Source organism: Apis cerana, linkage group LG11 (genome assembly GCF_029169275.1).
Source record: "Apis cerana isolate GH-2021 linkage group LG11, AcerK_1.0, whole genome shotgun sequence".
In the NCBI taxonomy this organism is placed as follows: Eukaryota; Metazoa; Arthropoda; class Insecta; order Hymenoptera; family Apidae; genus Apis; species Apis cerana.
The window spans coordinates 11203202-11215534 of record NC_083862.1 but is presented as its reverse complement, the minus strand read 5'-3'; the positions used below and the strand labels follow the sequence as shown (position 1 = coordinate 11215534).

The window sequence follows — 12333 nt, the reverse complement described above, 5'->3', positions numbered from 1 at the left end:
TGCAATTTATCCCTGTCACGGGGCGTTATCAGCAACCGCGTACACATATTATTCCTGCATTTCCTTATCAATCGAAGAAAAGATTGCCCCTTATCGTCAATCTCCGCACATCTTCGAATATCCAAACTTTCCGTCCGGATTTATAGATCATCGCCGAATTTCCTTTCCTTTTTCGTTCGGCACGCTCGTCTTGTACCCTTTCTTCAGCAATTTCTGCCGAGATATCGAGAAAATGCGACCAATCCTCCCCTTTCTCGATCCAATATTTGCCCACGGAAACCGTGAATCGTCGATAAAGAGGATAAAGGGGAAAGTGTGAATCGAGATAACCGCCAATTTCCAAAGGAAGGGACCAAGAAATCTGTATGGAGATGTGGGGAGGAGAATAGAGATTGGTTGGAAAATAGAAAGAAGTATCATATCGGCCCGAAATTCGCCTCCTCCCCCCTTTTTTCCCTTTGTATAAATTTTCTCCTCGATAACGAGCGATAGAAGTCAATCAGATTTGTGCACAGCATTTCGTGTAATTGAGCGAAATAGAAATAGAAAATCCCTTTAGGATCACAGTTTATCTGCGATCCTCCGTTCTTTTTTTTTCTTTTTTTTTTTGGAGGAGGGGTGTTTTGGGGAGAGACAGAGAGGGGAAATTCGGCACTGATTTTGAATTTATCGCGAAATTTTTAAACCGAGGTTAAAAGCAATTTACAAGAGCGTGCTCGAGGAGAAAATGGAGAAAATGAGAGGGAAAGGGTGGAAGGGGAGATAATTGTGCGATTACGTTTAATTTCAGTGGCTAATTGTCGAGGTTGAATTTTTATGGGAAAAGTTTCGAAGTTGAAGTGGAAGGGTTGAACCTGTTATTATTATATCAGCTATTATAACACAATTAACGTATTTCTAGTGAGTTGGAATAAAAGAATTAACGTGACTCGATGTTAGAAAAATAATATAATTATATTCTGTTCTTTTTTTTTTCTGTCGTAACTGCCGTTTTCGAATTATCGCAATCTGTTCGAAGAAAATTCCGCGATTCTCATTAAAATATCTTCTTGTTCCTGTTTTTGGAGATTGTTTTTCCGAGATTCTATTTCCACAAACGAAAATTTTTTAATAGGACATATTTTATATCAATTTTAATTATCCTATGCTCCCGAGAAAAAAAAAATATTAAAAAATTTCACGATATTATTATTTTTATATATTTCTAAATTTTTTAGTGAATCATTCCATTTTTTAAATCCATTTTTTTAATTTGATATTCAATTTTTTAATAAATTTTTTAATAAAACAGTGATATCTAAATCTCTGCAAAACATTTTACAATTTTTTCATGAAATAGTAATAGCAAACGATATTTCAAAATTTTGTAATAAAAGAAATATTGTACAAATATATATTAATATCAATATTTCGTAATATAATATAATTAAAATATTACGTGTTAAATATCGAAACATTCAATCGCTTTCCAATCGACTTTAATACGTAAATAGAAATTCGAACGAAAGGAAAAACAAATATTACGCGTATTTATAGTCGATCTCCTCTCTCAAGGAGAGAATCGTTTGTGTATATATTATACACGCGCGATGCTCAGTTTGCGGTGGAACGTTGTGCGATCAACACGTGAGAGGTGGATTGCTCAATGATCGTAACTCGCTCGTGCGATAAAAAGGAACGTGATAAACGTGATGGGGCCGAATAAAACGAGAGCTTAGAATTTGTGGAAGGTGGATGCTGCGAATAAGTAATCCATTGTCGAGTGATCGATGCCCCACGATCCTCCTCTCCTCGGATAATTCTTCGAATTTCGTTCGGAAAACATGAGCTCGTATGCACGATCGAGAATCTTGTTAAGAATGATTTATAACGGGAATGATAAGGAAGGATATATAAAGGAACAAGAAGAAAGAATTTTTTAAAATTCATCTTCATAAATACTTTTGAAAGGGGATTCGTCCATTCGTTATAAATAAAAATATTCAATTTCAAACACGATGATATTTCAAATACGAGCGATTCGTCGTCGAAGTTTTTTAACGATACTTGTCCATAGCGTGCGCAAATTATAAATTATTTAAATTAATTTCTACTGATAACCATGAATGATTTACGAAGCGGTTTACCAAAATGATACGAGCGATTCTGACACTCCGAAACTCGTCGAAATTTCTAAATTATATAAATTTAAATTATGTATTTAAATTAATTGATAACGATTCGTGAATGATTAAAAAAACATGGACACGGAAATATATTCGATCAAATCAATTGATTTTCATCAAATTGGGGAGAATCGTTAAGGGAGAAATCTGATTGAAATTAAGGTCAGCAAGGATGTTAATTGTTAAAAAAAGAAGGAGGAGTGTAAAAAATATTTTGATAACGGATGATTTATACGTATCGATAAATGGGCAGATGGGCAGAGGCGAGGAAAGGATGAAAGCTGTGATTCGATCGCAAATCTTTTTTTTTTTCCCTGATTTGCTCGCGTGACGTTACTTTGAAACTACGAATTACCATTTCACGCGAGAAACCGGAATGGAAGATCGATGGAAGAGCGGTAACTCGAAACTTCAACAAGAAATTCCTGACGTTTCGTTGCGTGACTCCTCACTGCGGTCATAAATTGTCATTGCTCAACACCTTTTTACCCTCGTTTAAACATCGACTCGTAGAAAAATCGATCGTTTATTTATTTTGTTTTCAATCTCGAATAAGATTCTTAATGAATCTCGTTAATTACGTTTTTAATCGCCGTGATTCAAACTAATAGAAAGAGAATCAGAATTATTCTTCGAGGATCTTTTTAATTATTATCATCTTATCTCTTGATTATGTTTGAAAAATTAAAATTAAAATTCTTGTTGGAAAATTTCATTCGTTGGAATTTTAAATAAGTTTTAAAAAGATAACGAAGGGCGAAAGGATTTTTAAGTTTTTTTTTTCAAGACTTCAACGATGTAACTTCGCAACAATACTTCGTTCGATTGTATAATTACAATTCCTCTGTCGAAGCAATTTCATTTAAGACGAATACAATATTTCTTCTTAAGAAAAGAAGAGAAGAAAGGGGGAGGAAGGTCTTCAACAAACGGACTGGATTAGCACAAATAGAATCCCTTACAAAGGGAAAAACTAAACTCGAAATCGATGCATTTTCCTCAGATGTATATATATCCGCTGGTTTTGTGATTTAATCGTCAATTTTTTTTAAGCAAACAATTTGTTGTAATCATCGAAAATAACAGAGGCAATTGTTATTCCTCGTCATAGTCTTTCATTTTCTAATTTCATTCCGACAGCAATTTCGCCCCGACTTCCACGCTTCGTTCATTCATTTCCTCGCTCACGATCGTTTCTTACACGCGTGTGTGCGTAAAAAGAAAAGAGATTAAAATATGGACAGTAATTGTCCATTGTCCATTAATAAATTATATTACGAATATTCTATTTCTATAGTGAAAAAGTTGAAAAAAATTTTAAATATCAATTCGCCCATATATTTTAAGAAATGAATTTTTGAATATTGAGATCGTTACACATTTAATCGTCGTTTCTTTCATTCTTTTTTTCTCGCTTGTTTCAAGAAGGAAGAAGAAGAATATATCGATTCGAGTCACTGTGCGAAATTTCATTTAAAACATTAGGAAATACCGAGAGTTCGAAGGATTGATTTCATCTTTTTAGAAGAGATATTTTTATTCATCGAAATGGATCGAAATTATCAAGTTTAATTGAATTTCTCTGCAATAAAAGTTTTCGAATACTGTCACGAGCTGTCGTGAACGAGAAACGAGATTCTTCACAAATGGAAATATCGACCGAGCCAAAAAATATTTACAAAATTTCTCGAAGAATACGATATGATAATCGACAAGAAAGCACAACGAATCTGTCCTCTATCTCCCTTCCCGTGAAATATCGCCGCGAAAGTCCGCCGCCGTGCAACTCTTTTATCGCCGCACGAACTCTTTTTATTCGGCGGATGTGATAAACGATGCGCCAAAAGTCAGCCCAGAGTTCCATTGACGAGGAAAGTTTGCGACAACGGATTGGGAGCACGCGTTGCATCGTCGATTGTGCGTCGATCTCGTTTTTTTTCCTTTTGTTTCTTTTTTTTTTTTCAAAGTTGCGCCGCGACGAACTCGCGATAAAAGAATTTGCTCGCGAATTGTTATTTCGTGAATCGTTATTCGAGAAATCTGTTTTTTCGTTCACAGAACAGATTTCAAATAATGACATTGGTTTTTAACCGGTTTTTTTTATGAGCATGTTTTTTATTTAAATAGGTTTTTATCGGACGAAAGAAACGGACGTTTATTGTTATGAGATTGTTAAATTCGATAACGGTGTCTGACAATTGATAAGCGAGAAGAATTATAAAAAAATTAATTAGAAAATTTATTCGAGGAGAAATACGATGATAAATTCGTTAAATTTTTTCGAAATTAATAAGCGAAGAAGAGAAATTAGAATTAAATATGGATAGAATAAATATTTTATATAATTATATATAAATAAATTAAATAAGAATTATTCCGAAACAACATAAATAACAACATCTATATTGATATATAGATCAACTCGAACTCAAGCCATATTCATTTTTCTCAAAATTTTCCAAAGAAAAATTGTCCTCGACGAAAAGCCAACAGCTCGTAACGTAACGAGTTTAAACGCATGGGTTGCAACGTGCAAAATCTCAAGTGACATTCGAACAGATTGCAATCCGGATCGCAACGTGACGTCTCTCTGGAACTTGTGAAAATTTTTCGAACAGCAATTTTGCTAAAAAAAAAAAAAAATCTCGCTCGATTAGAAAACTTTCCTTCCCCTCCCTCCTCCCAATTTTCTCTCCTAAAAGTGTCTCCCGCTGTCGACATATCGTCGATAAGATCGATCGATCAGCCACATAAAGGGCTCGACTCGTTGCTTCGAAACGAGATATCGATATACAGGATGGCGATCGACAGGATGGTGCCTTATAGCAAATTCTCATGATCCTCGATTAGACCGACAATCTCTTGTAATATCGATCAGCTCTTGTACATGCGATATGTACCGAGTTTTGGTACACGGTGGTAAGTAGTTGTGTAGCGGAGGGCGTAGTGCTTTTCTCGATAAGCAAACTATACGAAACTGAGACATGTAATAGACAAACAGTGCGGAATTACGTTGAAACACGGCCTCCCTGTATGTATACACGTGTGTTTTGAGAGTCGGGTCATGCGTGTATTGGGTCGAAAAGCACTCGAGACAATGGTCCGGATCAAAGAGTTGGTATGGATGAAAAAAAGTTTATCAGATAAAGAATAGCAGCGAGAGAAGGATGTTAGAAATTTTTGGAAGAAGATTGATACGATCGACGCGTGTGGACTAAGAGGATATGGTTATCCTAATTGATGCACGCGTATTGATAAAATTAATAGAATAAATTCATTTTTACTTGATACGTTTAATCGATTAATCGTTCAAAGTACATACTAAAGTATATACGATGCGTATGTACCTTCATCAAAGGGAATTAATGGTCCAATAGTTTGATCAAAGTTCGGATAAACAAGGTTGGCCAAAAGCTGGGCGAGCAAGCTATCGTGAACATGTAGTAGAAATAATTACACGTGATCTATTTCAAAATTATAAATAGGCGAAAACGTGATACGTATTGCTAAAAAAGGAAAAAAGAAACCGAAGAATCTTGATTAAAATGGAGAAGAATAATTAAGAGAAAGGTTACAATAAGGACAAAGTTTTATCCCTTTTTTTTTAATCTAAAGTAAAACCATCCGACCCCAACGGCACGACAATAATATTCACGACGGGGTTAATAAATTTCACGGGCGTATCGATCGTTTAAATAGAATTATCAAGCGTTTTAATTTCGTCCATTTACCTCGCGTGTCGACGAACAGAGTTAAATGGGAGAAGGGTAAACCCGGGGTTTAAGGATTAAAGGGAGGATCCTGATTAGTATGTTGATTCCGTTCGTCCATACACGAGATATACACCTGAAAAGTTTTCGGCCATCGCGCGGATTAATTTATAGCAGGGGCGTGGAATCGAATAGGGGATGAGTTGGAAAGTAGGGGAAGATGAATGACACCGATAACTTGCCCCTCGAGGGAGAAGGAATCAGGTGTGAAGGAATCGTGGAGGGACACACCGATAACCGTGTAATAATTTCGATTTCTCACTCGCCGTGAGCGTTGGAAAAACTGTTGTAAAGAATTTCATCCGTGGAACGAAAGAATTAATTCGATATATCAAGGGCGGTGGACGAAGAAGCTGGAAAATGCCCCGAGTGGTGGAAATTAAAGCGAATAACGAAGTATGCGTGCTGCTGAAAAATTCTTTCCGGGTAGAATTTTAATATAAATAGAATATAAACGCGTAGAGAGGTACGCTCGTGCATTCGATGATAGATGAGGATTGTGCCATTAATGATTCGGTAGTTTTCCATAATCACGATCGTTAATTTTCAAAGAATCTAAAGCTAGGCTGTGCGAAATGTGCAATGAAAGAAGTTGAAAATAATTTTTAAAAATTACGAAATCTGAATTCTGGATGATTATTGCGCGATTTAAAAATCAATTTCCTTCGTAGAGAGATTTTACTTATATAAAATCATTACGAATCCACTTGTCGATAATTATCCGATTGTACTACTATCTTCTTTGAAAAATAAATCTTGACGACAAATCTTTCTTCCTGAAGAATAATAAATTCGAAGGAAATAACTTTAATCGTATACCAATTTTTCATTATCAATTTCCAATTGGAATAGAACAAGGCATTTTTCGAACGAATTGTGGAAAGCAGGGAGCAAATTTACACCGGATTGTACGCAAATCCAACGATAAACCCGATGATGATCCCCATCCGATATACAATTCCAATCATCTGCATCCCTCTCGAGCGCGAGGAACAATCTCCATTTTCCACTTGCGCGGCGAAAGAAGACGGAAGGGGACCGGCTCATTAACAGGGGCGCCTCCCCCTTCTTAATTCCAATAATCGAGCTACCCCGTGGCGGAAACAGCGCCTCCACCCCCGATTGTAACATACTCCACGTTTCTCTTGGTTCCTCCACGTGGTGGCGCACTGCGAAAGGAAAAAGTAAAGAGGCAATTTCAGAGATGTTTATAAGGCCATTCTCGATTCCAATAATCGACGTATCTCGTGGCGGGGAACGTTTTCATCCGTGGAATCGTTACATCGTTCCGTACACATTTTCTCCGTTCGATGGGATGGTTACTGAATAAGATAAGAAAAAAAGAAAAAAGAAAAAGGGAAAAGATACACAATTTTACCCCATTGTGTATTTTTAATTATCCAATAATGGAACAAAAGAAGGAGGCAATTCTAAAAGCATCTGTCAAGTTATCCGTATTAATTTGAATAATCGAAATGATGATACACACCCCATTTACCCCATTTAGTTTATTAAGTTACTTTTAATTCCAATAGTCGTAAAGTGAAAACCTTTTCGTCCCCCAGAATCATTTATTATTAGTCAATTTTTAATTCCAATTACCTACGAGATATCTTATAAGCATCCATCCCTTGAAGTAACACCACACCCTCCTCTCCTCTCTCCACTTCTAACTACCGCGCGCACACACCCGGCGCGACACCCGGGAAACGGGGGGGAAAAAGCAAGGATACAATTCGAGAGGGGCATTCATTAGCCCATTAACCGACCGTTTGCCCACCCTTTAACCGGCCACTCAGACCGATAAGGAAAATTAACCAGGCACGCAGACGTGCTTACACGCGGTTCGCGAGGAATCCCGGAATAGAGAGGGGAGCATCTCTCGATGAAAGGAGGGGACAGAGTGGGAAACAGACGGAAAATCGTCGTTTTCACGGTTGGAAGGAGTAAGAAAAAGCAACGACAAAACGGATAGACGAGCTGTGGAGGGTGGGCAGGGAGAAGACGAAACAGAGACGAGGGTGGAGAGGGGTGTGTGTGCGCGCGCGATACACAAGGGGAGAGGAAACACAAAAAGGGGCGAAAGGCGGAGGGCGCGCGGTGTAGTGCGGGCGAAGCGGCGAGGAGGGGCGGTTGTGCGAGGGTGGTAGGCGGTGGTGTGGATCAGGAGGGGTGGAAGGGAGAGGAGGAATAAATGGGGACCGACGCAGTCCTGTCGGGAGCGTCACAGCGGGCGGACGCTCACCACCGACGCTTCTCTCGCTCGCCTCGCCTCGCCTCGCTCATTCTCTCTCCTTCCCTTACCCCCCTTCAGCTCTCTCTCAAGCCCACCACCATCTCTCTCGTCATCTCCATCCCGCAGCAACACAGAGCCGAGCCGCGCGAGACGGAGACCATCAGCCTCACCCTGTCGGTCGCTCGGGATACGTGTGTACCCCTGTTCCGCCTGTCAAACGCGCAATCCCTCGCCCTCGTGCGCGCACTTCTCCATTTCCGTTACGAAATTCTCCCCGTTTCTTCCCATTCTTTCTCACCTTTCTTCCTCTTTCACTCTTTAGTCTCTTTCTCGATTAGGTTCCTCATTTTCTTCTTCTTCTTCTTCTTCTTCTTCTTCTTCGATCCTGCCTCAGTGATAATATATATATATATATTTATATGTATATACGTATATAGATATATTTCGATTTTCTTTCCGATATCTCTTTGATTTCATTTCCACCATTCTCACTTGTGATTACGAGGCGAAGGAGCCGAAATGCGCGCTCGAAACCGCTTCCGCGACCCCGCACGGAGGTTACCAGTGAACTTGTTGTGTTATCACGGACCAATAGTGCACGCATAGAGAGAGAGAGAGAGAGAGAGAGAGAGAGAGAAAGGGAGAGAGAGAAAGAGAGAAAGAAAGAAAGATCCTTGATCCTTTCGTTGATGAGGATAAGGGATCGCCGAGGATCCCCTTGGACGCTGGCTGTCGACCGGTGATCAAGAGAAATAAAATTATCCACGTTTCTTATCAATGTGGTGTTGTTCCCTCCGGATTCCAGGACCTGGATTCGTCTCATGAAGCGTCTACCACGAACTGAGTGGCCGCGATCCGGATATCGTCGATCACTGCCTTGGTGCGCGATAGAGAGGTAGATAGATAAAGAAAGAGAGAGAAAGAGAGAAATGGACGGGCAGGATCGAGGGAAGGAACGACGGAAGATACTACTGAAACTACTAAACACCTGAGTCGAGTGTCGATATATCTCGCGAAACGTGATTCCACGTGAAAGGAAAGGGAATTTTTTTTAACAGTGCGACGATGTTTGACACGACGACGCGTAGACCGGTGAGACGTTTCTCGACGCCCTTCGACGTGCCCTCGATGACGTGACTCGAGTACCGAGAGTTGCCCCGCTTCACAGGACGGATGATCTCGAAGTGCACGTCAGAGAGGAGTTATGATTTCACCCCCGCTTGGATCCCCTTCTTGCGATCGCGGAACTAGCGAAGGTAATATAATGGAAATGATCAATTGGGGGAGAGGGGGGTGGTTGTAAATGGTGATTATCGGTCGTTCGAATCGTGGAAATTGTTAAGGTGATAAAAGATAAAGGCGGAGAAAGATCGTTTCGACGATGGTTTAATCTCGAGCCGAACTCTTTCGGCTTGACGAAAAATTGATGAAATTCGATGTTTTCGCGATGTTGTTTTAAGTAACGCGAAACGTTTGGTAGACTCGCGATTAAGTGCTAGGATTTATGATGAATTGAATAGGAAGTAGAAATAATCGCTCGATCAACTGTGGAAATTTTCTGGAAAAAGGATCAATAATTAAACTAAATAACTATCGTTCTTTTCGCGTATTATTTCGTCGTGTCATGTATTATCCTTTGGTGTGTATAAGTACATTTACACGGTAAATAATCTCGAGTAGTTGTTCCAACAAATAACCTCGTGATCGCAATAAAACGATTGACAATCCAATCTCGCTGGTAGTAAAAATGATAAAAGTAGCCTTTGCCAGCAATTAAAGACGCGATCAAAGAAATTGTTGGCCAGGCACGTATCAATTATTCGCAAGGACACAAGACATTTCCTGCTGGTCTCGATTGAAACCTTGAAACGACACTATGTGTCCGGCTCGTTGGTATTAATAAACCGAAAGAAACTTTATTTCTGGAAGTGACGAGGAAAGTCAAGATCAGTCCTCGTTCCGTTGAATAATTTCTAAGAATCCCCTCCCCCCTCGATGAATAAGTAACAGTCTTCAATTAGCTGGCATTTCACTGTCACAACGAACCTGTTGTTATAAAACCTGACATGGAATAACAATGTTCCTTGTATATCGAATAAAATAAACGATGTCGATTGTTCGTCCCTCTTGCACAATATTTTGCTCTTTGTCTAATTACCAGAGCGGACAAATCCGATCAATCCGATCAATCGGCAGAATTCTCCCTTTCGCTTCGACTCGATCCCTCGATGGTTAACCTTTTCACTTGAACTTGTCATTATGATTTAACGAATGGCGAAAGATCAAAGTCGTTTATATCCGTATTATAATGTTTCCTCGATACCTTTCCACGAGAATTGTCTTTGATCCAAACCTTTCGTATCGTTTACAATCGAGATCCCGATGGTTAGTCTATAAATTTCAAAGGAATATCGTGGACTGGGAGCTAAATAAGCTAAATTGTTATCGAGCAGAAGAGGTTTTAATCGATTTTAACGTTATTACTCGTACGATTAAACTCGTAAATCGTTAATTCCTTGTAACTTTTTTAACTTGCTCTCCTTCCATTCATGCCGAAAAAAATAGTGAAAAGAAAGGGAAACGTGTAGATCAATATTGCGATCGTATTACCATCTTCTCTCAATTTATAAGAGCATCAATTTCAACATCGAACAGGTACAACGGACAACAAACGGGGAGGGATGAAATAATTTGCATATTCGCCCACCTTCTGAATCCTAACTTCTAAAAATATTCTTCAAAAAGAATCAACTCGAATGGCGGAAATTTCGAGATCGATTTAAAACTCACCAACTACTACTTACCATTAACCCAACCATTATTTCTCTCTCCTCGCCACGGATGAGATGCGTCTCCCATTGTTTTTTCGCCTCTCGAGAATCGATCCCTCGTTGCCGCACGGGCGCAGGGAATGGGCGCGTGTATATTATTTTACCGTGAATCGAAGTGTTGCGTGAAAAAGAAAAGAAAAATGAGAAATGAGCGGGCAACCGTTCGCCGTTCGCACCGGTTCCAATTGATTTAAAGCGGAATCAAGGTCGACCGCCCGTTTAAATTCAGCCTCTGGACGACGTCCGCCGCTCTAAATAAAGTCCGCCTCGAATCGCGATTTACGGGGAATCGACGAGGAGCCGCGTCATTGCATTACATAACTTAATTGCAGTGCCGTAGCCGGCCTTCGGCGAAATTGCACCACCGTCTACTCGCGTCTTTCCATATTCCGCGTGTGTATGCATGCGCGCGTGTGTGCGTCCACGTGGTGTACGTCGTGCGCGAGGCGTGTGTGTTTATCCAACGTGGACCTGGTACAGATTTTAGTAAAATTACCGTCATTGCTAATGGCCCGTCGATTTCCATCCCCGCGACGTATCGATGCATCGGGGGTGCATTAACATTAATGAACTCGGGAGACAGGAGTATTATATGGTAGATTTAAGCTATTCGCTTCTTTGATCGCGTGACGTTTTGCAACGATTCGATTAGGAACGACGCGAGGAAACTTTATTTTTTCCCCTCGTTTTCATCGCAGGAAAATTGTATCTAATTCGTTCTAATTCGTATTTTGCGTTAGGAAAGGTATAGAAAGGATGTTTTTCGAGGATATATTATTTCGTTTCGTTAAAATGTCTTCTTTATATTTTGATTGAAAGAAATTGGCAAAATAATTGGTTGTTTGATAATTGTAAAAAAAATTGAAAGATGGCTTTGGAGTGATGACATTTTGTTAAAGAGGATTTCATCTTTTTGAGAAATTAATATATACTTAAGATAGGTATCATCCCTTTTCGTTATCGAGTTTCTTGTAAAAGTAAAATATACAATTTGAACGAGCTATTTTTATCGAGCTAAATTAATTCGGCGTCTTTTAAATAGGTAATAAAGTTTTCTTTACGAATATTGAACTAATCGTTGATAAAAGAGTCATCATTTCGGTTAAAGCAACGAGGGGTTACGTTGAAGAGGCGCCCTATCAAAATTTCTTCGAGCAAAGAAAATATTATGACTTGAAATAGAATCCGCTAAATCTAAAGATATATATTAAAATAACTTTCGCAGCTAAGTTGTTTGAGAAATAAAGCTTAATCGACATTTTCGTTTTCAAAAAGTTACATTTCGAAATCCTTAATTTAAGATCCGTGACAAAGATCTTAGAAATAAGATT

The 12333-nt window shown here is 39.1% G+C and overlaps 1 protein-coding gene across 5 annotated transcripts in view; it reads left to right on the top strand.

Annotated features, from left to right (window-relative positions):
• Positions 1-12333, top strand: part of LOC107995571 (small conductance calcium-activated potassium channel protein) — a 237281-nt gene that overhangs the window by 105770 nt on the left and 119178 nt on the right. The window contains exons 1-3 of one of the 5 annotated variants that reach the window (XM_062081865.1): positions 8130-8362; positions 8609-8728; positions 8977-9066. The exons of 2 other annotated variants lie outside the window; for them this stretch is intronic. The gene's annotated coding sequence lies outside the window, so the exon portion shown is untranslated. Of the gene's footprint in view, positions 1-8128; positions 8729-8976; positions 9428-12333 lie in introns of those variants that run through there. 2 more of the 5 variants (XM_062081866.1, XM_062081864.1) reach the window with 2 other exon arrangements.